We start from the raw sequence: 13,473 nt of genomic DNA on the forward strand, positions 1-13,473 counted from the left end.
ATGGAGAGTTGGCCTGGGTGAGCCTTTGCACCCGCCACACAGTGGTTTCCCCCTTCAGCCTGGATTCTCTCTGTCCTCCTTTTCTGCCTCTGAGCCTCCACCACCTCCATGTGACTCAGCTTCAGGCATCCCTCGGGGGGAACCCATGGGCACCCGGTGTCCAACCTACGCCCTCCTCAGAGGACTCGGCTCTGTCTGCCTCCCCCTGCTATGTTTTGCCTTCTGCCTTCCTTATTCCCCTGTTATTTTTCCTGTTTTAGCCATGCTTGATTCGGTTTTACAGCCCTTTGTCTCCACACTATTCATATATGTATGTATGTGTGTGTGTGTGTGTGTGTGTGTGTGTGTGTATAAAATGCTTGAACGCTTGCTGTTTTGTTTTCCATTTTCTCTTTCTAGTTTAATTTTCTTTATATTCCTTTAAGGTAAAAATGTCTTGCTTCCAACTTGTTTTCCCTGATTTAGTATTAACTGCTTTTAATTGAAAAAGTAATAAAAGCACATGACGAAAATGGAAAGAGATGAAAAGCATATACAATGAAAAGCAAGCAAGACCTCTGCTCTCCTAATCTCTGTCTCCAGAGGCAACACTGCTACTGGCTTCTTGTGTTGCCTGTTAGAAGTCCTCTATGTGGACAGGCATGGTGGCTCATGTCTGTAATCCTAGCACTTTGGGAGACTGAGGCCGGAGGATCCCTTGGGCCCAGGAGTTCAGGACTAGCATGGGCAACATTGAGAGACCCAGTCTGTATAGAAAATTGAAAAATTAACCAGATGTGGTGGCACACGCATGTAGTCTGAGCTACTCGGGAGGTGGGAGAATCCCTTGAGGCCAGAAGCTCAAGGCCGCAGTGAGCTATGATGGTGCCACGGCATTCCGGCCTGTGCAACAGAGTGGGACCCTGTCTCAAAAAAAAAAAAAAAAAAAAAAAAAGTCCTCTATGTACATAACAAGCACACTCCTCCCCTTTTATTGCACTAATAAAAGCTTGGTATTCACACAGTTCTGGGCCTCCCTGATTTTTTCTTAACTCTGTATCTTGGGGATTGCTTCATATCCGCACAAGAATAGCTACTCGACTCCCTTCCCTGAGTTCCCATTAACTGAATTCATGTCGCAGGAAGAGGACTGTGGTCTGTCAACACACCTGGACATGCCTGCTCTGCGGCCCCATCAGACTTTGTCCCCAGGCCATTGTATGCTCTTCAAGTTCATTGAATCATCCTAAAACTCCTTTACTACCCTCCTAACATCATCCATGCTTCCTCACCTCCCTTTCCCTAAAAGAAAGGGTATTTAACCATCTGTACCCCATTGCATGGTGGGAGAATCACACACTAATAAATTTATATGACTCTTCTCCTGTTAATCTGCCTTTTTTTCTTTTTTAAGAGACAGGGATCTTGCTCTGTTGCCCAGGCTGGAGTAGAGGGTATAAGCATAGCTCACTGCAGCCTTGAATTCCTGGGTTCAAGTGATCCTCCTGCCTCAGTCTTTTGAGTAGCTGGGACTATAGGCATGAGACATGACACCTGGCTTTAATCTATCTTTTGTCAGTTGATTTTCAGCCAGCATTCAGAGGGCAAAGGGGAAGGTTTCCTTTGGCCCCTCTGACATAAATTATGGATGTCCCATAGTATATTGAACCTGTGCCCTCTTCACAGAGCATGTACAGTGTTTCTGCTCTTTTCCTGTTACTAACAGTGCTTCAGTGAAATACATATGTACACATGAAAGTATGGGATCAAGTTCTAGAAGCAGACTTATTAGGTCAAAACTATTTCTTTGAAAACATTGATAGATATTATTTTATTGCCCACCAAAGAGTGAGCCTTTTGTCAAAGATGGTGGGAATATTGATCCCTGTGTGGTTTCTTTTGGCTTTGCTCATTATAATTTTTGCCGCGAAGAAATGTTGGATTTTTAAGCAGGTGAATTACTGTTTATGCTTTGCAGGTACATTCATGTTGGCCTTTTGATTTTGTTTCTTGCTTAAGTCAGGTCTTGCCCAGTGAGGGTTTTCTTTTTCTTTTCTTTTTTTTTTTTTTTTTTTTTCTCGCTTACACTTTCTTAGAGTCCCCTTGGGATTCGATTTTTGTATTACTTTTTTTTTTTGAGACAAAGTCGCACTCTGTCACCCAGGCTGGAGTGCAGTGGTACGATCTCCACTCTGTAACCTCTGCCTCTCAGGTTCAAGTTATTCTTGTGTCTCAGCCTCCTGAGTAGCTGGGATTACAGGAGTGTGCCATCATGCCTGGGTAATTTTTGTACTTTTAGTAGAGATGGGGTTTCACTGTGTTGCCCAGGCTGGTCTTGAACTCCTGACCTCAGATGATCTCCCTGCCTCAGCCTCCCAAAGTGCTGGGATTACAGGCGTGAGCCACCGTGCCCAGCTGTATTACGTTTTTCAATCTACCTGGAATTTATTTTGAGAATTAGAAGTCAGAGAGATTCTTCCCACCTCATAGCCAACTGGTTATACCAGTGGTATTTATTAAATGATTCATATTTTCCTGACCAATTTTGAATGCCACCTTTATCCCATACAGTTCTGTGTTCTTTTAGGTGATGGCCAATCAGGTGCAACCTCAAGAGGGGACACAGGAGAGGCTCAGAAACAGTTTATAGTCCTTTCAGGTCCTGGAGACAGGAGGCTGGCCATGCAGGTCACTTAATTAATTAAAAAGACAATTAATTAACTGTATTTTTTGGTGAGGGATTATTTTACTTTTAACTTCTTAGTGTTTAATTTGTAATCCTTCATTTCATCTATTTTTCTGATTTTAACTTATTTATCACCTTTAGCTTTTTGTCTCTTTTATCCCAAACCTGATTTACTACAAGTTGTCTATTTTCATGCACAAACTATCACACCACGTGCAGAGGCCTGCCTGTCAGTCAATAGTTCAGTTTTGGCTGAACTGCCACCTTTGTTTCACAATAGTAAAATGATGATTTCACAATTGTTTGAATATCTTATTGCATTTTGCCCTTATTTTATACAAAATAGTGAACAAGTCTAAAATAAAAAATGCAATTCTATTTGTATCATAAATAATGAGAGAAATATAGAAATATTAGCTGCCTCCCAAGCTTTTCACTTACCAGGATTACACCGATCCAATGTGTCTTCAATAGCAAAAGCTGAAGGTGGCTAGGAGCTATGGGGTTGGGATCTGAATCTAACTCCCTGTATAGTGCAAGAACTAAAATCTGAAAAATGAACACACAACTGGACCCATGACCATTGAAATCCCCAGAGACTCTGGCAACAGGAAGTCTTGTATTGTTTTATTCCGCAGCCACATTTTTACCACCCAGAACTCACAGGACTCCCATAGAAAACTCACAAAAATCAGTTCACACACAAAGAATTACAAAGCACTGCAAGAAATGAACACCATGAATAAGATGCAAGACCCAGAGATGGAATATTTATGCCATAATTGAGAATGTTATCACCTTGGTAATTCTCTGGCAATGGAGGTCTTGTATATGTGGTCATTGCTCAACTTTTTTATAATTAACTCTGGTACTTTTGTACCACCTCCACAATAGCAGGGTGTTTCATACTGATATTTTGCCCTTTTCTTCCTTCATTCTCCTGGCTTAAAATACTATTATTTTCATTTCTTTATTTCTTCTTTCTCTTCCTTCTTCTCTTTTTTTTTTTTTTTTTTTTTTGAGACAGGGTCTCGCTCCTTGCCCAGGCTAGTGTGCGGTGGTGCGATAATAGCTCATTGCAGCCTCAAACTCCTGGGCTCAAGTGATCCTCCTACTTCAGTCTCCCAAGTAGCTAGGATGACATGTGCACACCAACACCCCCAGCTAATTAATATCTATTAATTATATATTTAGATATTAATATCAATACCTATTAATTAACATATTAATAATACATAAACTTATATAGTTATACACATTAACTATATGTTTTATATATTATATAATATATAATATATTAACTATATAAGTTTATATATAACTATATAAGTTAATATATATTAACTTACAAATATAATTAACTTATAAATATATATTATATTTATAATCTATATTAACTTATAACAGGGTCTCACTGTGTTGCCCAGGCTGGTCTCGAACTCCTGGCATCAAGTGATCCTCCTACCTCAGCCTCCCAAAGTGCTGAGAGCCACCATGTCTGGCCTTATTTTCATTTCATAATAATATCATTTCCCCTGAATTTCTTCCACATCATTGTTTTATTTAATTCACCCTTCCCTTTTAATAAAGGCCCAAGACAGGCGTGGCCAAAGGGATGGTATCAGCCGGGCAGCACGGCAGGAAGGGTGAGAAGCCCACCTCGCTGCGCGTTCCGGGTGAGGTGCCAGCTGCCTTTTCTACTGAACGCACATCCTATTTGAGGACAGCTTTCCACCTCCCCAGGATCCAGGCAACTCTCAGGTTTTTTTATTTCTAATTTATTTCTCTGTGCAAGCGGCACGTGCATTTCTGGCTCTGTCAGGTGACCGCTGGAATTGTAGCCTCATGGGCGAGGCTGCACACTTTAGAATCTGTGATCTCCGATGAATGCAACCATTGGATTTGGAGCAAATCAAAGCCTGCCGCAAGCCAGGAGGGGAAGGGAAGGAGGAGGTCACACTGGCAAGGGCCCTTGGAAGGACTCATGTGCCGCTGACTGTCCTGTGGTCAAGTGGACCGTGGTGGAGGGTGCTGTGGGCATCCATCATCGAACCACTAGGTCTGCTGGTTCACAAAGCAGCTTCCCATGAGTCATTTCCATCCCCGCACCTCATTCTCAACGGGCACGAGAGGAGTCACTGTGGACATTTTCCCTCAACACAAAGTCTTCCTGAATAGGATTGTTTTTTTGAATGGGGCAAGCTGGGCAGCAAGCTTTGATTTTTCTTTCTTAGGAAGGCACTGAGAATGGCACAGACGGGCAGGCCATTTCATCCACCGACTAAAGCCTTGGTCCCCATGAAGCATTCTGTGCACTGAGACCTGGCTGACCCTGGGCTTTTCGGATGCACTGTAGCCCTCAGGGAGGACCTGGTGCTTTTCTGGGGCGATTGGAGTCCCTGGAAGGCACGTTAGCCAACCGCCCATTTGCAGCCCCGCAAGCCTTTCCTGACCCCCATCCTACCCGGCCCCTCCCGCGGGCCTCTCCTCCTGGCCTCCTTCCCTTGCTTTGGTTTTTTCACAGCAATTGTCGCCATGGGATGCTACTTACACCCTAGTGTGGCTGCTTATTCTGACACAATCTGAACCCCACTGGAAGAAGCCTGGAACCCAGGCTTGTTCACCTGTGTCTCCCCAGCACTGAGCTTGGCCTGGAGTGATGCTTGTTCAGTGAGTGAGAGGCACTGCTCCTGGTGTGTGTGGCTTCCTCCCCCGACAGATCACATGTGGGTGCCACCGTGGACCACACTGGGGAAGCCGTCTCCCGGGACCAGACTCAGCCTTCATCACTGCCCAGCCTGGTGCCACCCAGCGCCTCTCCAGTCTGCCCCCCTTCCCCAGACCCTGGACAGTCCTGTTCATCTCGCTGCTCACCCCCGCGTGTTAAGAACCTGACCCAGAAAGTGGGCATGCGCGGGTCCCAGGAGCTGTCTGGGCGCACTAGGCCTCTGGGCGAAGGAGTTGACTTGCCAGGCCAGGGGCAGTGGCTCCAGTGCGAGCTGCCTCTCTTGTGGCCTAGATCCATGCAGTGAGGTTCACGGCTGAGTTCTTCCAGATCTGTTGGCTCCCCAGAGCCTCTCAGCACATCATGGGAGCCCATTCTCAACTTGTGTTTGGCTTTTTGGGGCCTGTTTCTAACAATACATGCTTGTAAAGGACCCAGGTTTTAGAATGTTCTTTATTCCAAAGTCAAGGTTTTTAAAATTTTATCCCATCTGCTGGCTGAAAAAAAAAAAAAAGGTGGGGGCAGAAATAAGGGTGACAAATGAATCAGCCTTCCCACCTTGCTCAGAAAAGTTGCTATTCCAGCAAGCCCTGAATGGCAAATTAGATGTGATATCTATGTTTGTCTGTTTGTCTTTAGTCATCTTATAATTTTATTTTATTTTAAAAATAATTAATATGTTTTATTTTTGGAGCAGTTTTAGGTTAACAGACAAACTGAGCGGAAGGTTCAGCTTTCCCATATACCCCTCGGCAACCCAAGCTCATTGTTTGCTCTGTTAACAATGAACATGAATGTAATGTATTTGTTTCAGGTGATGAGACATTGATACATTCTTTTGTATCATATATTTTTAAATTTAATTAACTTTTTGCTTAAATTTTTTTTTAATAGAGACGAGGGTCTCACTATATTGGTCAGACTGGTCTTGAACTCTTGGCCTCAAGGCAGTCCTCTTGCCTCAGCCTCCCGAAGTGCTAGGACTACAGGGATGAACCATTGTGGCTAGCCTTATTACTATTTTTAGTTGAAACACAATTGTACATATTTATGCGGTACAGTGTGATATTTCAATTCATGTATACAATGTGTAGTGATCAAATCAGGGTAATTAAGCTGTCCATCACCTAAAACATTCATCATTTCTTTGTTTTGGGAACATTAAAATGTGCTCTTCTAGCTGGATACATTATTTTAAACTAAAGTCCATCGTTTACATTAAGGCTTAGTCTTGGTGTTGCACATTCTACAGGGTTTTTCTTTTCTTTTTTTTTTTTTTTTTTTTTTTTTTTTTTTTGAGACGGAGTCTTGCTCTGTCACCCGGGCTGGAGTGCAGTAGCACCAACTCGGCTCACTGCAGGCTCTGCCTCCCGGGTTCACGCCATTCTCCTGCCTCAGCCTTCCAAGCAGCTGGGAGTACAGGCACCCGCCACCTCGCCCGGCTAATTTTTTTGTATTTTTAGTAGAGACGGGGTTTCACCGTGTTAGCCAGGATGGTGTCGATCTCTTGACCTCATAATCTGCCCCCCTCGGTCTCCCAAAGTGCTGAGATTACAGGCGTGAGCCACCGCGCCCGGCCCATTCTACGGGTTTTAATAATGTTATGCATCCACCATTACAGTGGCATGCAGAATAGTTTCACTGCCCTCAAACCTCTGTGCTCTGCCTACTCATCCCTCTCTCCCCTAAACCATGGCACCCACTGCTCTTCCTATCTCCAAGTTTCGCCTTTTCCAGAATGTCATAGTGAGAATCATACAGTATACAGTCTTTTCAAGCTTCTTTCACTGAGTCATATGCACTTCAGTTTTCTCCCTGTCTTTTTGTGGCTTGACAGTGTGTTGTTCCTCTTTACTGCTGAATAATATTCCACTGTCTAGATATACTACAGTTTATTGATGCACCTACTGAAGGACATCTCCGTTGCTTCCAAGCTTTGGCTTCAAATTTATTTATTTATTTTTATTTAAAATATTTTAATTTCTAAAAATGTTTAAATCATATTAAAATTTAAACAATTTCATTGTACAGTACTTGACAATACATTTCAACCAACTGAAATGCAAAACAAATCAGTAAATCAGGTTTTGTTTACTTTCTAAGCTTAATAATAAACAGACTCTTGCTCCTCAAGAAGATGCAAAAATCAGCAACAGTGAAAGTGAAATATTTAAATAGGAATCTGAAACAAAACGAATTCAGTCTGATCAAATCCACAATTAATTGAAGTTTTCATTTTATTCGATTGTGAATAAAATAGCAGCCACTATTTCATCCAATATGCCAATGATATCAACTAAATGATCTGCCTGGCATGTGCAAAACAAGAACAGTTATCTTCTGCTGAAAGGATATGAGCTTTCAAATTTGGTTTTCATGTCATAGTTTCCAAATAAACTGCTCCACCAAAAACAACAGTGTAGGTGCTACGTATCTTCCAGGGTTTCATCATATAGCCATTTATAAGCACAATCTTTGGAACACTCTATAGTTTCAAAAAGTTTTTCGAAGTTTTGAGGGTACACGTTAGTTATTTTCTCTTCTTCCTTTTTTCCTATTTGTGGCAATATATCCATTGCATCAAGTGGAGTCAGTGAACGTAAGTGGTCTATTACATTGGCACTGCGCCTCACAAAACAGTGCTTTAACATGTGAAAAAATATATTATAGTGAATAAGTGTTAAGGTCTTGGTAAATAAATTACCACAAGGAGTCATTCGAATAAGATACAGATTGTGTTGTAATAGTTCTAATAATTCCCTATGCTTTGGGTTTTCCAGCCACCCATTTCGGGTGTACACATCAAATGATGACCAAGGCTCCATGTGCAGAACCTTAATCTCACAAGCTGCGTGCCAGATAACACTTCATACATGATACAAGTCTGGATTTCGGGTATCTGCTGTTAGTTTCTGGAATTCTTTTTCACCAATAAAGATATTTCATTCTATTCGTCCAAATTTATATATAGAAGTACAGGAATACAAGTCATATGCAGGTTTCTAAAATGCCCTTTCTTCACCTCTACTTGGGAACATTCCAGTTACTTTTCAAGGGATGCCTGCTGTCCAAGGAACTGCTTCTATTCCCAAATTCTGAAACAGCCCTTGAGAAGCCATAGCAGGTGGTTTTATTACTCCACCACTTCTAGGATCTATTTTAAAGAAGTCACAGTGACTCACTTGTAGTTTTCCATCCAGATTTTTTCCTAAGGACTCCAAATGTGCAATAAAAGTTTTGTCACTTTCAAGGGCAACCGCTTTGGCATCAACTTCAAGTAATGCCTGAGTCAGGATTCCAGGACCCGGATTGCACTGCAGCAACAGGTGTGGAGGTCTGTTTTGTTTTCTCTATATGATTGGCGACATTTGTCGCTGCCCACAGCGGGCAGCGCCAGGGTCTCAGTCAATCTCCGATTGGTTACGTAACGCTTAAAGTCTAAGCTGGACTTAGACATCTTCCTTGGCGTGTTCCTGAAATCCAGATTGGGCCACAGCTGCGGAGAGGAGTCAGACAGGCCAGGGCGGTTCCTCGCCGGCAAGTGCTTTCCCGTCGCGGCTCCAGACCCTCAAATGCAAAAGTGACCAGCGCCCGCCAAGGCGGAGAGCCTCAGCCAAGGAGGAAGCCCGGCCACTGGGATCCACATGTCCTTGTCTCTCAGGCCCTCTCCAAGGATTACCCAGGGTCGCTACTATAGTGAATCCCTAAATTTATTTGTAATTATATAATTGAAACATACATATATGCACTTGGAGGAAAAATTAAAGCGATACAGACAAAAGTATTATTTCTTTGCTACTATTCCACCTCTTCCAAGTTCACCACATTCCCCATGTGCATCTTTCTAGATCCTTCCTAAGCATTTATAGATATTTATGTACACAGAGTATGTTAATTATCTATGGCTGTGTAACAGATTACCTCAAACTTAGTATGTCTTTAGCAACAGTAAATATTTACAATTGTACAGCTTCTGAGGGTTAGGGAATTGGGGAATGTTTTATTAGGGTGGTTCTGGCTCAGTTTCTCATGAGGTTGCAATGAACCTGTCAGCCAGGGCTACAGCCATCAGAGTCTTAAATCTGCTTCCAAGGAGGTTAACTCACATGGCTGGCAAATTGATGCTGGTTGCTCTGAAGGGCTGCTTGAGTGTTCTCACAACATGGCGGCCAGCTTCCTCAAAGCAGGGGAGGGTTGGGGGAGTGCTCAGCTCTTTTGTGACTCAGCCTTGGACGTTACACATTACCACTTGTGCAGCCTCCTGTTGGTGACATGGGCTATGGGAGAGGTGTGAACACCAGGAGGCAAGGCTTGGCGACTGTTTTATAAAGACTGACTACCATGTAGAGAAACTAATGGATATTTTTGTAGTTTTTGTGGAAAGCTTTACATTTGGGAAAAGGAAAAGTTACAAATCTTCATCGTTTTTAAGCTTTACTGATACACACAAAGCAAGCAGTATTAAAACACATCCCATGCCAGTTTGTAGCAAACAATCTGTGTTGAGGAATTTTAGCCATCATAGTAGTGAAAAAATGATTACATATATAGTGTGATGATTTAAACTTTGTGAGAACTGATCTGTTAAGGTTTGGATATGGGAAGATTGCAGGAATAAATTAACTTTCACATACTTAAAATCTCCTCACAAGAACACCCTACATTTATCACAGTGCTGAAGGTGCTACAGAAAGCACACGCTTACAGAAAACAGGCTCTAAGTTTTATTTTTCCTTTATAAAGGCAACCCTCTTGGCCCTACTCTGATTTATTTTAGGTTTGGGCTCATTCATTTTGACCCAGGTGGTTGGGTTTCTCCTTATTTACAAACAGGTGTTTGCCTTACAATTCTGTTGTCTATTCCCCGTCACGCTGCATGAGGTCAAAGTAGAGGTCTGTTTGGAAATGCGACGTCAAACGTCGTCCGCTGGGGAGCAGAGCAAAGGTAAACACGGTGAAAGGTCCTGCAGCAGCAGCCAGCCAGACACAGTCAGGACTTGCCTGGGATCACAAACGCCTCCTGCCAGCGTGCCAGCCCCTCACCCCACACAGAACCACAGGCCGCTGTTTACTGTCCTGACCTCACAGTGCCATGACTACTGATCACGGGTGAGCGCAAACACAAGAGTACAACAGTGTGATGGTCCAGAGGAAAACTCACATCAAAACACCTGTTGGTATCTTCTGACGTCCTAGGTTCAAATGTCCCATGACCTTGGGGCTTGGCTCTTCCATGCCCCAGCCCTTCCAAACGGCACACTCAGGGCCCACTGCATGCTGTCTCAGCAGCAGACCCGGTGCACGTTACTTAATCCCATTGGAAAGGGGGCACTGGAACAGAGAGAAAGTAGAGGAGGGGAGTCTGGGGAAAAAATCAATCAATCGGTATGTAAACAAACCTGCACGCTGTGCACATGTACCCTAGAACTTAAAGTATAATAATAATAAAAAAGAATTTTAAAAAATGAGTTATCCATTTGCAAACTGCTGATTTCTTTGGGCATCGTGCCTATAAACTTTTTGTAAAGCATCGGTGATTTCACCAGTCTTCCACCCAAACTTCACCATAAGTTTGATGTTTCTTCTTGCTTCAATTTTAGCAGGATTCATGTTTCTCTGATAGAGGGGTCTTTTCAAACTGGTGTCTCATCCTTCTTACAGCCTCAACCTAGATCCTGTTCAGACATGCTACAACAAGTTAGTACAAGTTTATTTGGTGCAAAAAAAAAAAAAAAAAAGGAAATCCATGCATAGTTTTAACATAATATGCATTTTTCATGAGCTTTTTGAAGACCCATTGTATACTTACGCTGTTCCACGTGGAAAAGCTTCCATACCAAATGCCGTAAGGCAGCGTCGCAAACATTTTGTTCTAAGGATTTCTTTTCACTCTTCAAAGTTGTTAAGGATCCCAAGACCATCAGTTTATTTGGGTTATATCTACTAATGCGTACTCTGTTAGAAATTAAAACTCAGATATTTTAAAGATGTTAATTTGTTAAAAAACAAAAGTAATAAACATGTACATGTTAACATAAAAAAACTAGTCAGTCGGTTCATATCTAATGAGTACTTACGATATCCAGAGCTTTATATTTTCCACAATACATATATCATCAGCTACACTATATATACACACACACGTATATATACATATATACACACACACGTATATACATATATATACACACACACATATACACACACACATATACACATATGCGCACACACACACACACATATATATGGGGTTTCTTTGGAGGGGTTTTTTTTGTTTGTTTTATTTTGAGACAGAGTCTTGCTCTGTCACCAGGCTGGAGTGTGGTGGCATGATCTCAGCTCACTGCAACCTCCACCTCCCGGGTTCAAGCAACCCTTTACCTTAGCCTCCCAAGTAGCTGGGACTACAGGCACGTGCCACCATGCCTGGCTAATTTTTTGTATTTTAGTAGAGACAGGATTTCGCCATGTTGGCCAGGCTGGTCTCCATCTCCTGACCTCATGATCTGCCCGCCTCGGGCTCCCAAAGTGCTGGGATTACAGGTGTGAGCCACAGTGCCCGGCCTACACTATGTATTTTATGTATTTATTTGTATATTGTTTGTCTTCCTTTCCCAGACAATAGAATATGAACTCCCCAAAGGGAAGGATTTGTATCTGTTTTATTTACTGCTGTGTCCCCAGCACCTAAAAGCATGTCACACAGCCAGCATGCAATAACTATGAGTTGAGTTAATGAATGGAAGCGCCGTGCTGATATGTCATCACAGCAAACAATTAGTGTGCACCAACACATGCTAGGCTTAGCAATTTGCATGAGTTTTCCTGTTTCAATGTTCATAATGGAGGAACACTACGACGCAGGCTCTAACATTATCCCATTTTACAGATGAGGAAACTGCAGCTCAGAAAGGCCATGTAACTTGCAGAAACAGTGGCATTGGGGTTTAATCCCAGGTGTTCTGTCTTCTAGGTCTTTAGTTCAGACCAAGCCTCCAAAGCCACACTCTAGGAAAGTTACAAAGACCAATTAGATACAGTCCCTGTTTTGCAAGCAGAATATGCTAGTTGGAGATAAAACCTGAAGGTAAGTCAGAACCAACCAGGGCACTAATGGTATAAAGTGTGATGGAGGGTGCAGGAGTGAAAATGGGCGGGCAGAAAAAGATAAACAGCAAGATGTTTAATAACAGTATTATTGCTAGATGGTGAAAGTATAAATGATGTTTTTATTTCCTACTTTAGCTTATGTTTTCTAATTTTTCCATAATAAACAAGTATTGTTTGTAATAAGTATTGTAATTATTACAAGTATTGTCATATAGAAAAAATATATTTATCTTAAGAAATTTTCTCTTGAAAATTTAAAACAGGCTGGGCGCAGTGGCTTGCACCTGTAATCCCAGCACTTTGAGAGGCTGAGAGGGGAGGATTGCTGGAGGCCAGCAGTTCAGAACTAACCTGGTCAGCATAGCGATACACAATCTACACCAAAGGAAAAAGAAATTACCTGGGCATGGTGGGGCATGCCTGTAGTCCCAGCTACTTGGGATGCTGAGGTGGAGGATTGTTTGAGCCCAGGAATTCAAGGCTGCAGTGAGCCATGATCACACCACTGCACTCCAGCCTGGGTGACAGAGCAAAACCCTGTTTCATATATATATATATATATATATATATATATGTGTGTGTCTCAAAAAAAAAAGAAAAGAAAAAGAAAAAAAAAAGGTTTAAAATACATTTCCGGTTGGGCACGGTGGCTCATGCCTATAATCCCAGCACTTTAAGAGGCTGAGGTGGGCGGATCACGAGGTCAGGAGATCAAACTAGCCTGGCCAACAAGGTGAAACCCTGTCTCTACTAACAATACAAAATTTAGCTGGGCATGGTAGCAGGCACCTGTAATCCCAGCTACTCGGGAAGCTGAGGCAGGAGAATGATTTGAACCCAGGAGGCAGAGGTTGCAGTGAGCTGAGATCTTGCCATTGCATTCCAGCCTGGGTGACAGGGTAAGAATCTGTCTCAAAAAAAAAATAAAAAGTTTCTGAGGTAAGTGTCTAAGATAAGCTTCTTTCCTATCTTT

General features: G+C 42.4%; 1 pseudogene; it reads right to left on the reverse strand.

The window, feature by feature from the left end:
• Positions 1 to 7,788: 7,788 nt before the first annotated feature.
• On the reverse strand, positions 7,789 to 9,036 carry LOC126952073 (dimethyladenosine transferase 2, mitochondrial-like; annotated as a pseudogene).
• Positions 9,037 to 13,473: the final 4,437 nt, after the last annotated feature.

This window comes from Macaca thibetana, chromosome 4 (assembly GCF_024542745.1).
Source record: "Macaca thibetana thibetana isolate TM-01 chromosome 4, ASM2454274v1, whole genome shotgun sequence".
NCBI lineage: Eukaryota > Metazoa > Chordata > Mammalia > Primates > Cercopithecidae > Macaca > Macaca thibetana.